The 18536-nt window shown below is 39.4% G+C and overlaps 1 long non-coding RNA gene across 6 annotated transcripts in view; it reads left to right on the forward strand.

Moving 5' to 3' along the window:
- Positions 1–14397, forward strand: part of LOC148869666 (uncharacterized) — a 36963-nt gene extending 22566 nt beyond the window's left edge. For all 6 annotated transcript variants that reach the window (XR_016107645.1, XR_016107644.1, XR_016107642.1 and 3 more), the window contains 2 exons: positions 12213–12864; positions 13088–14397. This is a non-coding gene — a long non-coding RNA (uncharacterized LOC148869666). The remainder of the gene's footprint in view (positions 1–12212; positions 12865–13087) is intronic.
- Positions 14398–18536: the final 4139 nt, after the last annotated feature.

The raw sequence follows: 18536 nt of genomic DNA on the forward strand, positions 1-18536 counted from the left end.
TATCAAGCCGTTTCGCACCGTATCGGTGGATATGGTCCGATACACAGCAATATAGGCTAGCACTAGCAAAAGATGGTCCTGGCTCAAAACCAATATAGGTTAGAGCCATTCGACTCATTTAACTAGGAAGCAACACTATCTAAGCATCTAGGTGCTCCACCACTTATTACCTATAAGGCTATAACAACCTATATAAGTGGGAACCTATGCAAGAGTATGTTGTCAATATAGTTAAACCAGCATTCAATTTCAGGATTGGAGAAATTTGGAGGAAATGAATCTTCTAATAACTCATTAACCTCATCAGTGGTTGAGGCATTGCTACATACTAATCCTTTTGTTTCAGTTATTTCGTACTCATTAACCTCATCAGTGGTTGAAGCATCGCTACATACTAATCCTTTTGTTTCAGTTATTTCGTACTCATTAACCTCATCAGTGGTTGAAGCATTGCTACATACTAATCCTTTTGTTTCAGTTATTTCGTAATGGACATTCCTAGAATGAAATTACCTTCTTTTCCATTTAGCAACTGTAAAATGTTGATTTGAGAATTGCTACTTAACTAAGTTTGTTATGACTTATGGTTGGATTCATAATTGTTCTGCTTTGTTAAAAGCCATGTGTCATTAAATTCATTATCATCATCATTTCCAAGCCTTGTCCCAATTATATGGGATCGGCTAGGCCAATCATGTTTCGACACTCCATTTCCAAGCCTTCACATTATTGTGAGCCCTTAAATATTTTCTCTTATTACCCCTACCTTGCATCGGATTACTAGGTGGCAGTTGTTTTAATTCTTTGCCAGATTCTTTACTTTAGCTCTAGGGCTAGGGGTGTCAGTTGGATTGGATTTGGTCCAATCCAATCCAGTCCAATGTAGTCCATTATAAATGGACCAGGTCCAATCCAATCCAATGAATGTTTTGGACCAATTTGGACCAGTCCAATTCAATATCTGGACCGTCCAATCTGTTCAAATTTATTTAGATTTAGATTGGTTTCAACCCAAACCCACTCCATTGACAAATATTCTTTATCTTATATCAATGGACCAGATATTGGCTTAATCCAACCCAATCCAGTATAAATTTGTTATGGATGGACGAGGTCCAATTCAATCTAATAAATATTTTGGACCAGATTGGTCCAATCCAATATGTCTTGTTGGTCCATCCAATCCGTCCAAATTGGTTTTGGACTGGACGGAGTCCAATCCAAAACCGGTCAATTGACACCCTTATCTAGGGCAGGGGTGGCAAGGGGACAGTTAGAATGGGGATGCCCAGGGCTGAGGTGCATCCTGTAATTGCTTTTTCTTTTTCCTTGTGCTATTTGGCATACTGCCCACCTCGGTGAGCAACAAGGTGTTTAAGTTTTAATGAAATGCTTAATTAATAATTTAATATATAGGTGCCAGTTCCTCTGTGTACATGCCCAAGCCATCTTAGTTCATGTTCACAATGTTCTAACCATTCTATCCTTAAGTCTCTCCACTTGTTATCTCAATATCCTCATATGTGATACACTCATTTTCTAGATTTATTGCTTCTTAATTGTCCAGCATTTTACTCCACACATCATTACTGGACTTGCATTAGTTTTATGCTTCTAATGAATTCAGATGGGCTCCCCACAGAGTGCATCCCACACATTCTCCATAGCCCATCTCTCTGTGCATTGGGAACATCTTCCCATGACGAGTATGGGAGATGTTCCCAATGCACAGGGGGATGGGCTGTGGGGTGTATGTGGGGCGCACTCTGTGGGGAGCCCACCTGAACTTGCTTCTTATCTGATTGTATTCATCAATCAAGGAATCCCAATTACACACGTTTGTAGTGCTTCTATTATTGTTAAATTAACACCACATATGTTGTATAGCCTCTATATATGTGCAGGGGTAAGGCTGTGTACTTCTGTTCCTCCCCAGACCCTGTGGGAGCCTCGTGCACTGAGTTGCCCTTTTTTTTATTGCCCCATGATTCATTGCATTTAATCTTACTCCAATCTTTGTGATGGATAAACAAACACCATGGAATCTCCTCATGTCTGATGATAAAAAGCATAAGCTAAGAACCGACTCTTAGCATAGTTGTCAAGGAACAATATAACTGGAAGCATAGTTTTCAAGGCACCAAGGCTAGGCATCAGGAGGGCACCTTGTCACCTAGTTTTCTAGCTGATAGATTATTTATTTTGAAGTCTTTGAGGGTTCAAGACAACATACACCAAGTTTTTGCTTGCAGGAGATCCAAGTTCCTATTTGGATGGACTGATGGAGGACTTTTTATCTCATCAGTCTATTAATAATTTTTGTGGGCTAGGCAAAATTGAGAATGAATTGGGAAGAAACGAGGAAGCCCATGAGTAGCTGCATTGATTTCAGTCGTCAGCTGGAAAATTCTTAGTTTGTCCTAAACTGTTTGCAAGATTGAATCCTAATAAACAAGAGAATAATAAAAAATAAACTAGGATTTTAACTCTCAAACTGAATATGGAAGTGTTTAATAACACCATGTACAAAATAGCTAGGCAGCCCTCCATGGGAGCCTTGTTGCCTAGAAACCTGCTTCAGTGTCTTGTGTCACCTTTGACAACTATGGCTGGAATCTCTCAACTCTGTCTCAAATGTTTTGTTATTAGTCACTATTTTGTAACTATCTAAAGTGAGAAGCTGAGAACTAAATGGAGATGATGTAGGACTATAAGAACACCAAATGTGAAAAACTTCTAATTTTTAGTATCTCAGAAGTTTCTGCATATGAGGATGAAACAGGTACTTCAATAAATTAGTAATGTGTAGGTGCATATATTGTTGGGGGGGGGGAGAGAGAGAGAGAGAGGGCCTATAGACGAACAGCCTGGGCTACTGGGGAGCTTCTTCCACATGACACGCCAATTCATTTAGTACCCTGTTTGCTTTTTTGGTCGAAGTTAAGGTTATTGAGGGCAATTTCTCTTTTACCCCATACCCATGGTACATTCATGCTCAAGAACGTTTCCAACTGATGAAGTTTTCCTGTTTAAATGAAATTAACTTGGTAAGAGAGGGTGATTGGATAGGTTATAGGTGTTTTTTATTATGAAGAAAGGGTGCTTGGTAAGAGAGGGTGCATGAGACCTTGGGTAAGGCCTCATGAACTCGCAACAAAACACAATAAAAAAATACTTCACATAATAGGAGCATGTCCCAAAATTCAGGATTCAGCTCCCTTTTCTCTGGGGTGCTTTTTAGTTCCAGTTTTAACATCTTGATCTGTGGTTTAAGTGTAGACTACCTACTTCCAAGTTTATGGTTATCAAGGTCATTCCACTATCTTAGCTATCCCTATGCCCAAATAAAGGAGGGTTGTGTCAGGTTGGGGCTAGCTTTAAAACCTTTTTTTCCCAAAACTTACGAACATGGATGCTGAATTTGGAATCACAGTGCACAAAAAAGGCATTACATTCTTCCCCTCAATTAAATTGACATGTTGATCTAAGTAATGAATAAAAGAATATGAGTTTGAAGACCATATTGATTGTTTGTGAATTTGAAGACCATATTGATTGTTTGATATGTGCATAATTTTTTTTGAAGATAAAACAAAAATTATTAAAAAGAAAAATGAAATTACAAGAAAAGTCACCCAAGAGAAGAAAGACAGCAAAACATCCTCCAACACACCCAACACCTCCACCACATTCTTCAACAACCACTGTAACTCTCTCCACTACAAAAAACTTAAGACAACCACCCAGCCCCCTACAAACTTTGAAAATATATAAAAAATAACCTGCAAACAAATAACTCAGCTAAACACCACATTATCAAATATCAACCCAAAGCCAAAACACCAACCCCCACAAACTCCAAACATGAAGACAAAGACACCAAGACACTACACTCCTCTTCTCACATTACCCACCACTTTACACTAACTTACAGCCTCTCCAGTGATTTGAACAATGACCCCTTTGTTTCTCTTCAGAACATTCTTTGCTTTCTTCACCCTCTTGATTGGTCCCACTCCAAATAAACCTTCTTTCAGTCTTGAAAAAACTTTTGAGACTGGAACAGTCTGAACATATCTTTGATTTTTGAAGCATCTTACTACATTAGAAAGATTTTATCCTTAGATGGCATTTTTCTACAAGTCTGGACTGTTCAGGTGCAACCATGAATTAAAATATTGAAACAGATTGAAAGCGGGGAGTTTTGGATGTGGATGAGATTGTGGAATTAAAGCTTCACTCAACCATATGGTCATTTAGCTTTTATTATCATGCTTCATTGGAAGGTTAATTATATCAGTAATCTACATTTCCACAGTAAGTTGAGGAGATGGTTACCAAGATAATTAATCCCTGGTATAGTGGATGATTTAGCACATAGTTGCTGCTATGGCAGTTGTCTTGTTTCGAAAGACAAAATCATGCATATTGGCAATCACCCCCCTAATTAATGACCATGATCTCTACATCTATTAAAAAAGTGACTTTGTTAGACCATTATCAAATGTTAACTGTGAAACTAGTAAGAAGCTGTGTCAACTGTGGTTGCATGATAATATATATGAACTATACTATTAGAAAAAGTAACAATTGTTAACTATGTTCTATGGATATTGGTCGTCTTCTATATGTGCATGGATATTAGTGGTTGTAGGCCATTTCTTTTCATGTTGTCATTCTAACATAATTGGCTGGTGATTGCTATGTGGAGTGTTGATGTAAGATGGAAAAAGGAAAATTCTTCTAGGATGAATGTTGTGAGTAAGTGAGTAATGAAGAGAAAGTTATTGATCTAAGTTATAAAGGAAAAATATTCAGATATGAGTAAAGAAGAGAAAGAGAGAAAACAGAAGAAATGGTTCAACTTTAGAGATAGAAATAAAGAAGGTAAGACTTTTACCTGTAGGTTGCTTCAAAATAAACTTTTATTAATTCCATTTTGTTAACGATTAAAGTTAAATAACAATAACCTTGTAGACTAAAACATAAGGTCTCAAATATCCTTCATAGGCTCCAATTAGACCTCAAAATCTGAGCTAAGATAAACACCAACTACTTCAAAATTATGACAACCCAATAGGCAACACAGAGGAACACTCAAATAAGGAATCTAACTCCTAACAACTCAATCCTATAATACTACTGCAGCTAATAAAAAAATTGCAAGCATGACCAAAGAAATAGAAAGATCTTAATCTTATCAATGTCTGACACTATGACCATCAGTGTTTTAAAATGCATGGGAGGTGTACGCCTGGAGTATGCCAGAGGCGTTTATGCCTCTGAGGTGTACACCTCAGGTGCAAGAGGCATATGCTTGAATAAAGGGAAGAAAAAAGTTAATAAAGGGAAGGGAAAGAAAAAGAAAGAAAGAGAAGAAAAAAGAAAAAGAAAGAAAAGGAAATTGAAGGGAAGGAAAGAGAAGGCGAAAGAAAGTTTGAGGCTTCATCCCCCAGATCCCCCCCCCTTCAACACCTTTTCAATAAGACCCCCTCTTTCAGCTAGTCTTAATGCAGCTTCATTATTCATAATATAAGACATCTTTCATTAAAAAAAAAAGGATGAGATCCTCCTTCCTCTTCTTCCTCTCCCTCCTTCTAACTCCTCCTCCCCTCCCTTCTTCCTCATCACCCTCCTCTTAAGGAGTGTTGTACTTCCTTGTGTTTGGGAGGCTTATGCCTCTTATGATCTGAACTTTGCCTAATGCCTCCGGGTTGTGGAACACCTCATGCAATGCCTCTTCATTTTAAAACATTGATGACCATATCTCCCTCAAAGCTTGTTAGGTTTGCAATGTTTTGGCCTCACTTTATAGATAACTTGTTACTTATCTGATAACACCAAAACATTACAAAATGAAGAAGTTTTTACCCTCGAGAGACAGTCTGAAAGTTGATCTGATTAGATCTTCAACATTTTAAAATTGTAAAACCTTTATAATAAGGCTCTATAAACTAATTTGATCATCTAAAATAACTGATCCTACTCCTAAGACTCTAATGATATAGAAAGTAAATCTAAAATACTAAAAAATATTAAAATTACCTAGAAATATGAAGTTGTCACTGGTTCAAGAATATGAAGACAGTTGATTTAGTTCTCTACAGTTTCTTTCCTTGACTCCATGCCTTCATCAACCTTGCAAATTGATTTGGATCCTAGTTGATAGAATAAATATTAATTTTCATTTGAATTAATCACATGGCAAAGGGGGTCAATTAAGAAGTGAGAAATATTAAGTTTCCATGACCACAGAGACGGACAATATTTGCCTTTGTAGATTGATGAATGATGTGGTCATTTTTTTATAATAAAATAAAAACAATTATTAAAACAGGAAAACAAAGGTACAAAAGAAAGAAGCCCAGAAGCCCCAGTCAAAAAGAAGGCCAGCAACCTCAGACTATACAACATATACAATTTGCACAAAACAACTTGGGCCACCCACAAGGCTCTGAAAACTCAACAAAAAACTAATCAGCCCTCCTAGAACAAATGCCCAAGACCTTTTCAATCAGCAACACACATTGGTGACCCCTCTGTCCCTAACTGCCTGACTCACCAAAAAAAATCACTAAATTGAGTTCTCTCCTCTTCCACCTCTTTCTCTTCAAACACTTTTTGGAACTCCAGTCATGTAGAGTCTGTTAGCGTAGGGGTATTTCTGTCTTTATACCTTGATTGACTCTTTCAGTTCGAACCAGAATTCTCTCTTCTCTCTTTCTCTCTTTCTCTTTCTTTATCACTTTTTCTTCTTCTACATAACTGAACTCAGTCAAGCCGAACTCTAAGGCATACCTGAGTTATAACATGGTATCAGAGCTAGGTTAAATCTGCCTAGATTTCTGCTTGCCTAGGGTTCATTCTCTGCGCACCCTATCTAGGGTTTTCCTCTTTTTTTTTCTGGTTTGATTGGAGATAAGGGAAAGGGCTGAAAAGGAGTGATCGCCCTCTTCCTTTGGGGGTTTCTATGCCTCCAGTCAGGTCATATGTGGTTGGTTGCTGTGATTTCTGAGATCGCCCTCTCCTAGTAGAGGAAGAATAGAGGGCCGAACTGTGTGGGCAGTGGCTGTTGTGTGTGAAGCGGTTGTTGTGTGTGGACTGCTCTCCTGCTCGCATGGGTGTTACTTCAGCGATAAGGTAAGAGATTTCAGTGCATGATATCTGTTATGGATTAAATAGGAGGTGTGTTTCAGACCATTTGCTAGGGTTTCGGCCAGTAAGTGCTAGGGTTTATGCTGGTTTCTTTGTGCATTTTGAAGGAAGAGATATGATCATATAGTGGTGAGATTTCAGGTAGTTGTAGGAGTAGGGTTTGTGGTGTGAGCACACTTTCCAACAACAATTAGTGCTACAATCAATGTGACAGGTGTGACCTAGTGGTGTGTAGTGTGCAGATCTCAGTGATAATAGAATTCAGCAAGTGTGCAGAATTGGTGATAGCATAATGGGAGACAATAATGATTATAAACCTAGTGTGATGGTGCCTACAGACTACCTGAATGTTCAGATGATCTCCATTAAGTTAAATGGAGAGAATTATGTGCCTTGGGCTAAATCCGTTGAAGTCTTTCTAAAGGCAAAGAAGGTAAAACACATTAGAGAGGAGAAACCCTCCTCTGACTCTCACGAGTATGAAGACTAGGAGCAAAAGGACGCTCAGATCATCACATGGTTGTGGAATAGTATGGAACCCAGGATTAGTGTGAACTTCATGTTCCTTGATACTGCCAAAGATATGTGGGACCATGCGAAGAAATTGTATTCGGGGCAGGACAATACAACCAGAGTTTATCAGCTTTATCAAGAGTACTTTAATCTGCAACAGGGCAATCAGAGTCCTGAGGAGAACTATGCCAACATGAGGAACATACGTAATGAGTTGAATGTCTATCATCCTCTCACTTCTGATGTCAAGATTCAGCAACAACAGAGAGAGCAGCTTGATGTGACTAGATTTTTGGTGGGACTAAAGTCTGAATATGAACCAGTACGGGCTCAGATATTAGGGGGATCATCTCTTCCGTCCCTAGAAGAGGTATTTGCTCGACTTCGGAGGATTTCTATTGGATCTACTGAGAACTCTAATATCTCAGATAGATCTGCCTTTGCTGCATCGAGAGGCCGTGGTGGTAGAGGTGGAGGTCGGGGAGCTCAGTCTGGCCGTAGTGGTGGTAGTGGTTCTGCATATGGCCGAAGTGGCAATGGTGGGTCTACTCATAATCGTGGTGGTGGTCATACTGGGAGCAGAGATTCAAGGGGAGCTCGTGGTAGAGGACGTAGCTCAGGCCCGAGGAAGTGCACTCATTGTGGTATGGATGGACATACCATCAACTATTGTTATGATCTACATGGTCCTCCCTCAACCTGGGCCAATCATGCCGCATTCGGTGACTCAATTTCCGGCTTTAGACAGGAGAATCATTCATCTGACCAGTTACCTCCTACATCCACAGATGGTCCCATGAAGGAGATGGTGAGTGTTCCCCGTGATGAATATGAGAGGTTTATCTAATCACAGCAGAACACGACAACTTTTGCTCACTCAGGTATGGCTTGTCTGGCATCTACACCCAATCCCTGGATCATTGACTCTGGAGCCTCCGATCACATGACTGGAACTCCAAGTGTGTTTTCCTCCTTATCTCATTGCTCAACATCACAATCTGTCAACCTTGCTAATGGTTCCACATCCTCAATTTGTGGTGTTGGTAATGTTGACCTAGATCCTGTATCCCTCTCATCAGTTCTGTATGTTCCTAAATTGCCTTTTAACCTTATGTCTGTTAGTAAGCTGACCAAATCACTTAACTGCTCCATTACCTTTTATCCTTCTATGTGTGTCTTTCAGGATCTCAAGACGGGGATGAAGATTGGTGGAGGGCATGAAGCAGGTAGACTGTATTATCTTGACGGTGGTGGTGGTAGAACTTCAACAGCTCTCTAGTCATCTCTTTCTCCTCTCCAGTGGCACTGCCGATTTGGTCATCCGTCGCTCAAAGTCTTGAAGTCCTTGGTTTCGTCCTTGAGTCAGCTTTCTGTTTTGGATTGTGAGTCGTGTCAGTTTGGGAAACACCATTGTGTTCCCTTTAGTTCTAGGGTTGATAACCGTGTGTCGAGTCCTTTTTCTTTAGTTCATTCAGATGTTTGGGGTTCTTATAAAGTAATGTCATATAATGGATACAGATATTTTGTCATTTTTGTGGATGACTTTTCAAGGATGACGTGGCTCTATTTAATGAAAGAAAGAAGTGAATTTTTTACCATTTTTCAAAAATTTTATGCTGAAATTCGTAACCAATTTGGTACCCACATCAAAGTTTTTCATTCTGATAATGGTTGCGAATATTTATCCTCATCATTTCAGGAATACCTGGACCAACATGACATTATACATCAGACCTTGTGTACCTACACCCCACAACAAAACGGGGTGGCTGAGAGAGAATCGCCATCTCCTTGAAACAACAAGATCCCTCATGCATCACATGCTTGTTCCCAAACCTTTTTGGAGTGATGCAGTGCTTACCTCTTGTTTTCTGATTAATCGGATGCCCACATTCATCCTTGATGGTCAGTCTCTGTTTCAGGTCTTGTTTCCCACTTTGTCTCCATTCCCTCTTACGCCGAGAGTTTTTGGGTGTCTGTTTTGTCCATAATCTGGGTCCCGGGAACGACAAGTTTGATGCCCGTTCTCTCAAGTGCATCTTCCTTGGCTATTCTCGAACCCAGAAAGGGTATAGGTATTACCATCCTGGTTCTCGACGGTCCTTTGTGTGTGCTGATGTCAGTTTCTTTGAGTCTACTCCGTTCTTTTTGGGGTCTGGTGATGCTTCTTCCTTCTCATCACCTCCTCCTCTTCCACTTCCCGTTGTCGATCCTCATCCCTTTGTTCCAGTCGTGACCAAATCCTTGCCTCTAGTGCCATCACCTGTTGAACACCCACCTATCCGTCATGTGTATACACATCGCCCACGTGCACCAGCGACTACTCCTCCGGCTACATCTCCGTCGATGGATCCGACACCAGACCCCCACTTAGCATCTAAGATTGATCTACCCATTGCTTTGCGGAAAGGTAAACATACTTGCACCCTTCATCTCATTTGTAATTATGTTTCTCTTACTCACCTTTCTGCTTCCCATTGCCAGTTTGTTACCTTGTTATCCTCAATTATTGTTCCTAAAGATGTCCAGGAAGCCCTTGCCTCTCCAGGGTGGTGCCGTGTCATAGAAGAAGAACTCTCAGCCCTTCATCATAATCATACTTGGGATCTCACTGCTCTTCCTCTTGGGAAGCAAGATGTTGGTTGTAAGTGGGTTTATACGATTAAGTATCTGCCTGATGGTAGTGTTGAACGCCTGAAAGCGCGATTAGTTGCAAAAGGGTACTCCCAAACCTATGGCATTGACTACATAGAGACCTTCTCACCGGTTGCTAAGATAGGGTCAGTTCGTGTTGTGATCTCTCTTGTAGCCATGTATGAGTGGCCACTATATCAGCTTGATATCAAGAATGCCTTTTTGCATGGTGACTTACTCGAGGAGGTCTACATGGAGCAACCTCCAAGGTTTGTTGCTCAGGGGGAGGATGGTAAGGTGTGCAGACTAAGGAAGGCTATATATGGTTTTAAACAGTCTCCTCAAGCATGGTTTGGTAGGTTCAGTGAGGCGGTAAAGAAGTTTGGCACGAAACAGTGCAAAGTTGACCATTTTGTATTTAGTCATGACTCTCCGGGGGAAAAATACTGTTGGTGGTGTATGTAGATGATATTGTTATTACTGGGAATGATAACATTGGTATTGATAGGCTTAAGACTTATCTGCAGGACCACTTTCAGACAAAGGGTCTGGGTAAACTGAAATACTTCTTGGGGATAGAGGTAGCGAGATCCAAGTATGGGATTAACCTGTGCCAGAGGAAGTATGTGCTTGATTTGTTGGAAGAAACAGGCTTGTTGGGTGCCAAACCAGCTGAAACACCCATGGACACAAATACCAAGCTAAGCAGTGATATGGGTGAAGTGTTTGAAGACCCTGGCATTTACCGACGACTTGTGGACAAATTGAACTACCTAACTATTACCAGACCAGACATCTCATTTGCAGTTAGTGTGGTAAGCCAGTTCATGCAAAAACCTTTGATTCCTCATTGGAATGCGGTTCTGAGAATTGTGAAGTATCTAAAAGGGGCCCTAGGTCGCAGTCTGATATACAAGAGTGGGGGAAAACTTGAAATAGAAGGGTATTCTGATGCTGATTGGGCCGGTTCTATGTCTGATAGGCGGCCTACTACAGGCTATTGCACGTTTCTGGGAGGTAACCTGGTGACATGGAAAAGTAATCAGGCACAGTTAATACAGGAAATCGGTGGGCTGACTTATTTACAAAATGCTTGAGTCGGGGAAGAGTGGACAACATATGTAACAAGCTGGGAGTATATGATATATACTCAACAGCTTGAGGGGGAGTGTTAGCGTAGGGGTATTTCTGTCTTTATACCTTGATTGATGTTGCTGATTTGCAATGTTGTGTTGAAACATGTGCTCTTAACTTAAGTAAGGGCACATGGGTCTTTTCAGTCATGTTTTAATAATAATATAAATATTTACTGGCCGACTGGGAGAAGTCATGTTGACTCTTTCAGTTCGAACCAGAATTCTCTCTTCTCTCTTTCTCTCTTTCTCTTTCTTTTTCACTTTTTCTCCTTCTACATAACTGAACTCAGTCAGGCCAAACTCTAAGGCAGACCTGAATTATAACAGAGTTCTTTTCAAAGATCTATCTGATAGAAGTCCAGTATTCATGCCATTGGAAAACTGAATAGGTTTTTTGAAGCCTGGGCACTGTTGTGTTAATCAAGAATTTCAATGACATTCTTAGGGTCAACAAGACCTGCTCGAGATTTTGTATTGTGGACTTTTGGATCTACAATTGTTGAAGTATGTAAATAGGAAATTTACTCATGAAAAAGTTCCTTAAAACAGTTTTAACTTCTGAGAGGTTTTATTTAGTTATTTTTGGGCATTATTTAGTTGCAGTACTGTTGGGTGAGTTATGGAAAGGAGGTTCAAAATTTTTGAAGAGTATTCATTTCACTTCATGGATATTTACAGTCGATTGGTTGATACTTTTGTTTGTGTTATTCTTTGTTTTGTTTTCTTTTCACTATTATAGACTTGTAACAGTTTTGTGTTTTCTTATTGCCACAGTTTTCAAGGATGTGACATCATCATAATATCAAGAGTACAGTTGCAATGCTTGTTTACTTGCATGGTGAGTCTATATTGCTGTATGCATGGGGGATGCATTCCACTGCACACAATTGACTGATTACGAAGATGTAGTTCCCAATTTATTCTGCTAAAGTAGGGAGGATCCGAAAATGCCAACATGGTCTCTTATTACTAGGGCTTCACTTTTTCACCTGAATTAGATGTATGTGAGGAAAGCGCCAAAGTTTATGAAGCTACCACAGAAAGATTGTAAGACAGTGGAGACCATATGCCAAAGTTCTTGAATATGTATAGGCCCATCGCTTCCCCAAATGTTGCATTCTGTACTCCACTGTTTATGCTCAATTTGCCTTTCACGGGACTATCTTATCATGCACTAAAAAGCATGCTATATTGTATGGATTACTCCTGGAATTTATTTGGTCTCTAATATATCCCAGGACCCATGTTCAATGATTACTACTCTCATGTCTCACACATCTGTAGTTATACAATTATACTAGCTGCAAGCCTGCAACCTTTTCTTTCTTGCATGGGATGTTTGTCAAAGTTCACATACTAGGAACCTTCAATGGTGATGCCATTACAAGGAAAACTGAATACTGTGGAAGCTTGTGGCAACATATTGGTAATTTTCCTTTCTTCCTTTTATCCATTTGTATTTGAGAACAGAATGGGGCCTTTCCTACTTGCAAGGCATTAGAACATGTAAGTGATTGTGATGCATTACAGATCGATCACTATAAGATAGGAAAATGTAGAATAGAGAAGTTGAAGAATTCAAATACACCAAGCAACAAGTTCAGAGAAGAAGCTAACGTAAGATCTTATTACACTCTGGTTGTTTTCAGCATATGTAGAGGAGTTCTGGTACAGAGAACCTGTTATAAGAAAACGAGTATTTTCATGAGGAGAATACAAAATGCAGAGAACACGATAGGCACTGACATTCAGTTGGAAAAATTTCCTTACGTTTTTCGAGCCCCAGCCTCTGCATACTTTCCATCTTTCCCGCCAACAAGTCTTTGTCCAGCTCTAAATTGAATGCTGAGAGGTCCTATTCAGAACGTACGTTGTTTAAACCAGAGTTCAAACTGTGTTCCAGGTGCAACTGGTCCGTCTGTTTTTATGGGTTCTGAATCTTCTGATTAAGAGCTTGAATCTGACACTTGTTTCTGTTTCAACAATTCAAGAGACCCGTTGCCCAGAAATTCAATGAACCTGCTCACATATTGCACTGAAGAAATAATGATGGTTCAACCCTCAAGATATCTTTACGATGAAAGCTCACAAATAGAAATCAAAATCTTCAGATTGCTCTCTTTCTATGCAGCTAAAATCTATCTTCTCATCTCTCGGCACATTCTTCTAGCACATTGGCCCAACAGAAGCCCTCGTTTACTGCTCGGTGGTGGTTAGCCACTCAAAATCTTCAAATTTCTCACTGACGACGACACTTCCAAGAAGAGAACTCAGAATGCATTAACAAAGAAACCCTGTCAGCCCAAGTTGCATTGTTCAAATTCATCAAAAAAAAGGAGAAAAAGGAAAAGTTGTATGCTGTTACTATCAACACAAATGCACAATAATTCTATGTTCTGTCTGGTCGGTTGACTGTGCCAGTACTACAAGCTTCAGCAGTTATTGGTCCGTCCTTGATTTTCAGCCAGGTACTACCACAAACAGGTCCATCTGGATCGGTTGGAGAGGGCTAACTGTGAATGACTGACAGCTACCTTCCAGTATCGTATGTCTAATGCAGCTTGCACGAAAGTCTGTACAATGAGATGAGCTCACATGGCCAATCTGAACAGTTCAGAGGTACACCTGGGGACCATGGCCAAATAGCCAGTCTGAAATTGACTGGACCCTGTGCTCCCTTCATGGGGCCTGAAGATATTTTCAGACCATACACCATGAATGCAACTGTGCAACTGAGCTTTGTTTATGTCTTTTTTAACTCTGTATTGCCACTCATCCACGATATCATATTCGGGTTTAGTCTTGATTCTCTCAGAGTTTCAGGGTTGGTTCTTTTTTGTATTGATAACCAAATACTCTGGCAAAAGGACAGTGAAGAGATTATTAGAAGTCTCTGTTATTTGTTTAGATTCCTCATGCCTCGCAAAGATCTAATATGAAATCTACAGGGATTTCCAAATGACTCTCCATTTCATGTTTGAGTTCTGTAAGATGATCTTACACTGAACAGACTGATGGATTAATTTGCTCTCCACACAATACAATCCCTTTCGATTCTTTGGTCTTTTGGTTGACAACACTTTTTCCAGCTCTCCGCACAAGTTTGTTTAATTTAAATAGATAAGAACAGTGATTTTCTTCAGCCCTAATGGTACCCAAAACAATTGCAACCATGTCATGAACTTAAATGGGTTAGACAATTGAGAGCAAGATTCAAAATGTTGATACCCTAGGTATATGTGATTATCGTGAATGAGAGTTTTGAACCACTGAAACTCTTGATTTTTTTTTTTATGCTTGGGGTCATTTTACTAAGTCATGCCTCCTTTAGTTTCTCCTCTGTAATTTTCTTGTTTGTTTGTTGTTTATCCTTTGTGGTTTCTCCCTATTGTATAAAAAGAAAAAAGAAAAAATAAAAAGAAACTCTTTGATTCTATTTATTTATTTTGCTTTGATAAGCTAACAGTAGATAGTATACGGCAGCTGAAACTTTTTAAAAATTATTGAAACTCTTTGAGAAAACATGTATGGTAACTGTGAAAATCTAATAAGAATCCCAATCTCCTACCCACAAGACACTACAGCTGTCATTAGGTACATCCAGAACAGGATCTGCTCCTCACAAATGGATGCCTCACAGGCACATCCACTGTGCATTGAGAACATCTCCCATGAATAATAAGTATGGGAGATGCTCCCAATGCATGGTAGGATGTGCATGTGAGATTGGTGTGAGGCATGAGGAGTAGATCTGGTCTCGGAACATCCTCTCATGTGAGGCGTGAGGAGCAGATCCGGTCTCGGAACATCCTTCCATGAATGTTAACATGTAAACAAAGAAGATGTTCTCAATGTACAGCTGTAGTGTCCTATGGGTAGTTGTGAGTAGGAGATCTGAGCTCGGAAGTTTATGGACCCATACGTTGTGATATTTTGATCCTTGTTTGAGAGCTTTTTCTCAAGTGATATTTTGATCTTTTTTTCATGCTAAAAGGGTGCCTTCCTATCAGTGGTTTAAAGTATTGATACGTTACGCCCTGTATCGGCTGTATCGTATCGTATCTTTTGAAAACAATACGATCTGAAATGCCTGTTTTCAGGTGTTTCGGAACCCCAAATTTTTTTAATTAAAAAAAACATGTTTTTAACTTCCCAAAAAATAAAAAAACTAAAAAAAAAGAATCTCGGGCGCTTCTAAGTACCGATATGATACTGCCGACACGTGTATCGTATCGATATTTTTAACCTTGCCTTCTGTCACCATGTCTCCCATGTATAGAGGATTTGGATCCACTGTCAAATGGTTACTTCCATAGATTATTTTGCCTAAAAAAATCAATAAGTTTAGACAAATTCTAAACTGTATGATATATAAGCTGTTTTTTGTATTCTATCAATGGCTTTTTCACCATTGAATGGAGTCTCAAGTCTGACAGTGACAGGTTTAATGCCTCTACTTACTACCAAAAAATTAAAAGAAAAAAAATGAGAAAGAGGTGTTTAGCAATTGGAGAAGGAATTAGGGGTTTATATCTAAAGAAATTTGGGGGAAGATGTGGAAAGAGTGACCTAAGCAATCGTATCATGTGATATTTCATAAAATAGTCAAATTTCAAATATGATAATCTAATTTATATTTGGAGGAAAAATTTGTGAATTGGCAGAAAGTTGGATGATTTTGTGTTGATCTCTGCCTAAAACAAACTATATTATTTTCAACTGTAAACTTTTAAGTATTATTTTCTTGATTCTTCTAACTAATTGATTTGCTATTTTTTATCTCTAAATGATCAAATTAAATTAAATAATTATTAATAAAGAGCTCAAAACCTAGTTAACATTTTGATTTAAGGTTTGCTCTACACACTTTGCCCAAGGTGGACATAGGCCACCTTCCGTCTATTGCTTTGGGCTTAGGACTGGCGAAGGTCCAAGTTCTTTCCAAGAGTATGGCCACCTTCCGTCTATTGCTTTGGGCTTAGGACTGGCGAAGGTCCAAGTTCTTTCCAAGAGCTGAGAGCAAATGCAATCCAACTAAGTAACCTGGGCCTCAAGTTGGCCCATGCTGAACGCAATGGCTGTGTAGTGGGGACTTATCAATTGGTTCCACAGCCCACTAAACAGTCAGTGTGTTCAGCTAATCCGATCTTACTTGCAGGAATGGTTTTGTTGATCAGGTAATGGTATGTTTAAGTTTTCTCCAGGGACTTAAGGTTGACATGGATACATTGCAGCTTAGCAAGGCAGATAATGGGCCAGCTATATCAGACTGAAATTTGGGCTGATCCAATACCTAGTTGAGCATCCATTGAGGATAAAAAAAAAAAAAAAAAATTGGTTGGAAGAGGTGCAACTTAGGTTAGGTTAACTTGTAAAATTGTTAAATTGTTAATGGGCTAGCCAGACATGGGCTGGTCTCGAATTCGCACTGAAGTCGACTCATTTCTACCCTCAATCACTGTAATTTCTGGAACACAATTCCGACCAAAACCGGAGCAGAATTGGCCATGTTATACGAAAAGAAAAGGGTGTCTCCCCCACAGTCAGCTTGATAATGCAGGAAGTCGTTTTTGGCTTGGTTGTTTGCAATGCGAATTTTATTTGCACTGGTGTAAATGAATGAGAGTGCAAATAGATTGAGTGTAAATTCGGGTTCTGGTATACTTCTGTTTCAGATTTCACCGCCTTATTTATTTGTAAAATGGTATGATCCCCACCTAAATTATATCGGTCTCATTCCTTTTCTGGTAAAAATGAGGATAAGTGGGTGGGTCTCACGGAATTGCAATAATCCAGCATCTGATACTCTCCTCCTGGAGGGTGGGCAAAATGAACAGACCATAAGAGCAGCCCAGTACACGAGGTTCCCACCAATGCAGAGTCTAGAGACAGACAGATGTATCCAGCCTTACCCCTTCGTTAACAAAGAGGCTATTTCCAAGATTTGAATCCTAGTCACCCAAGTCGCAATAGAGAAATAATCAACCATTGCGTCAAAACCCATCTTGTGATGCTCACATTGCATGAAAAAAAGTTGAATTATTAGGACGAGGGTTTTTTCTTTTTTGTTTGGGAGTGAGGTTTCAAGCAAAATGATGCAGTGGTGCCAAATACAACCTAACCGTAGTCCCACTTTATATGAGGTATTGAGGCTCAGTTTGATAGGAGTACAAATACAAATATGTGCAGTACAAATGCATACAAAATAATATAAAATACAAGGTTTTGTACTCTGCATATTTGTATTTATACTCCTCCCAAATGGAGCTCAAATAAAAACAAATTAAACGGATGCAAAATTTGCACTGTTAGGGTGCAAGTGAGGAAAACTGTACAGAGTTTGTATTATTTAGGAGTGTGAGTGAGTCATACATTAAAACAAATGGATGCAAAGGTGGCAAATCCAAAATGTGTATCAGGTTCAGATTTACAAACAAACAGAGTCAAAGGTGACAAATCCAAAATGTAAAAAGGGAAAAATTTTCAGATGAAATATTAATCGAGCTATATTTTTGTCTCTTATACAATGAAGATTTTGATTCCATCCATTTGAACCGAAACAAAGGCTTTCCTATAAAAGGGATGAAAATAATAACTGAAATATTTCAATCTCAACATCAATTAATGGAGAAATAAATGCGATGAGCTAATAATGATGCAAGGACCGTCCAAACAAGATGACGAGATGCCTAATGGTTGGTACAACTCACCATCAATACATTCTGCATATGATGGCATTTGGGCATGTAGTAGCCCCACAAGGTCACAACTGTATTATATAGAGATTGGAAGACAAATAGATTGAAGACAACAGCAAAACAAACCAACACAAATTAAGCGTGATATTCTCAATAGATGGCAGGGATGTGCTGTGAGGGCGGCTCCTTATTGGACGGAAATGTGAACTCATTACAATCAACGCCCTATATGTATATCTCAACGCATTTGTTATTGGGAGATATTTTCAATAGATGGTTCGGATGTACTATGGGCCGGACGCACATGAGGTGCAGATGTGATGTAAATTCTTAATTGAAGTCATGAGAGAGCCTTTGTCATGACGTTATTATGTTCTCTTGTTCACAGACAAAAGCACCT

This window comes from Nelumbo lutea, chromosome 2, assembly GCF_056320005.1.
Source record: "Nelumbo lutea isolate HS-2025 chromosome 2, American lotus-T2T, whole genome shotgun sequence".
Lineage (NCBI taxonomy): Eukaryota > Viridiplantae > Streptophyta > Magnoliopsida > Proteales > Nelumbonaceae > Nelumbo > Nelumbo lutea.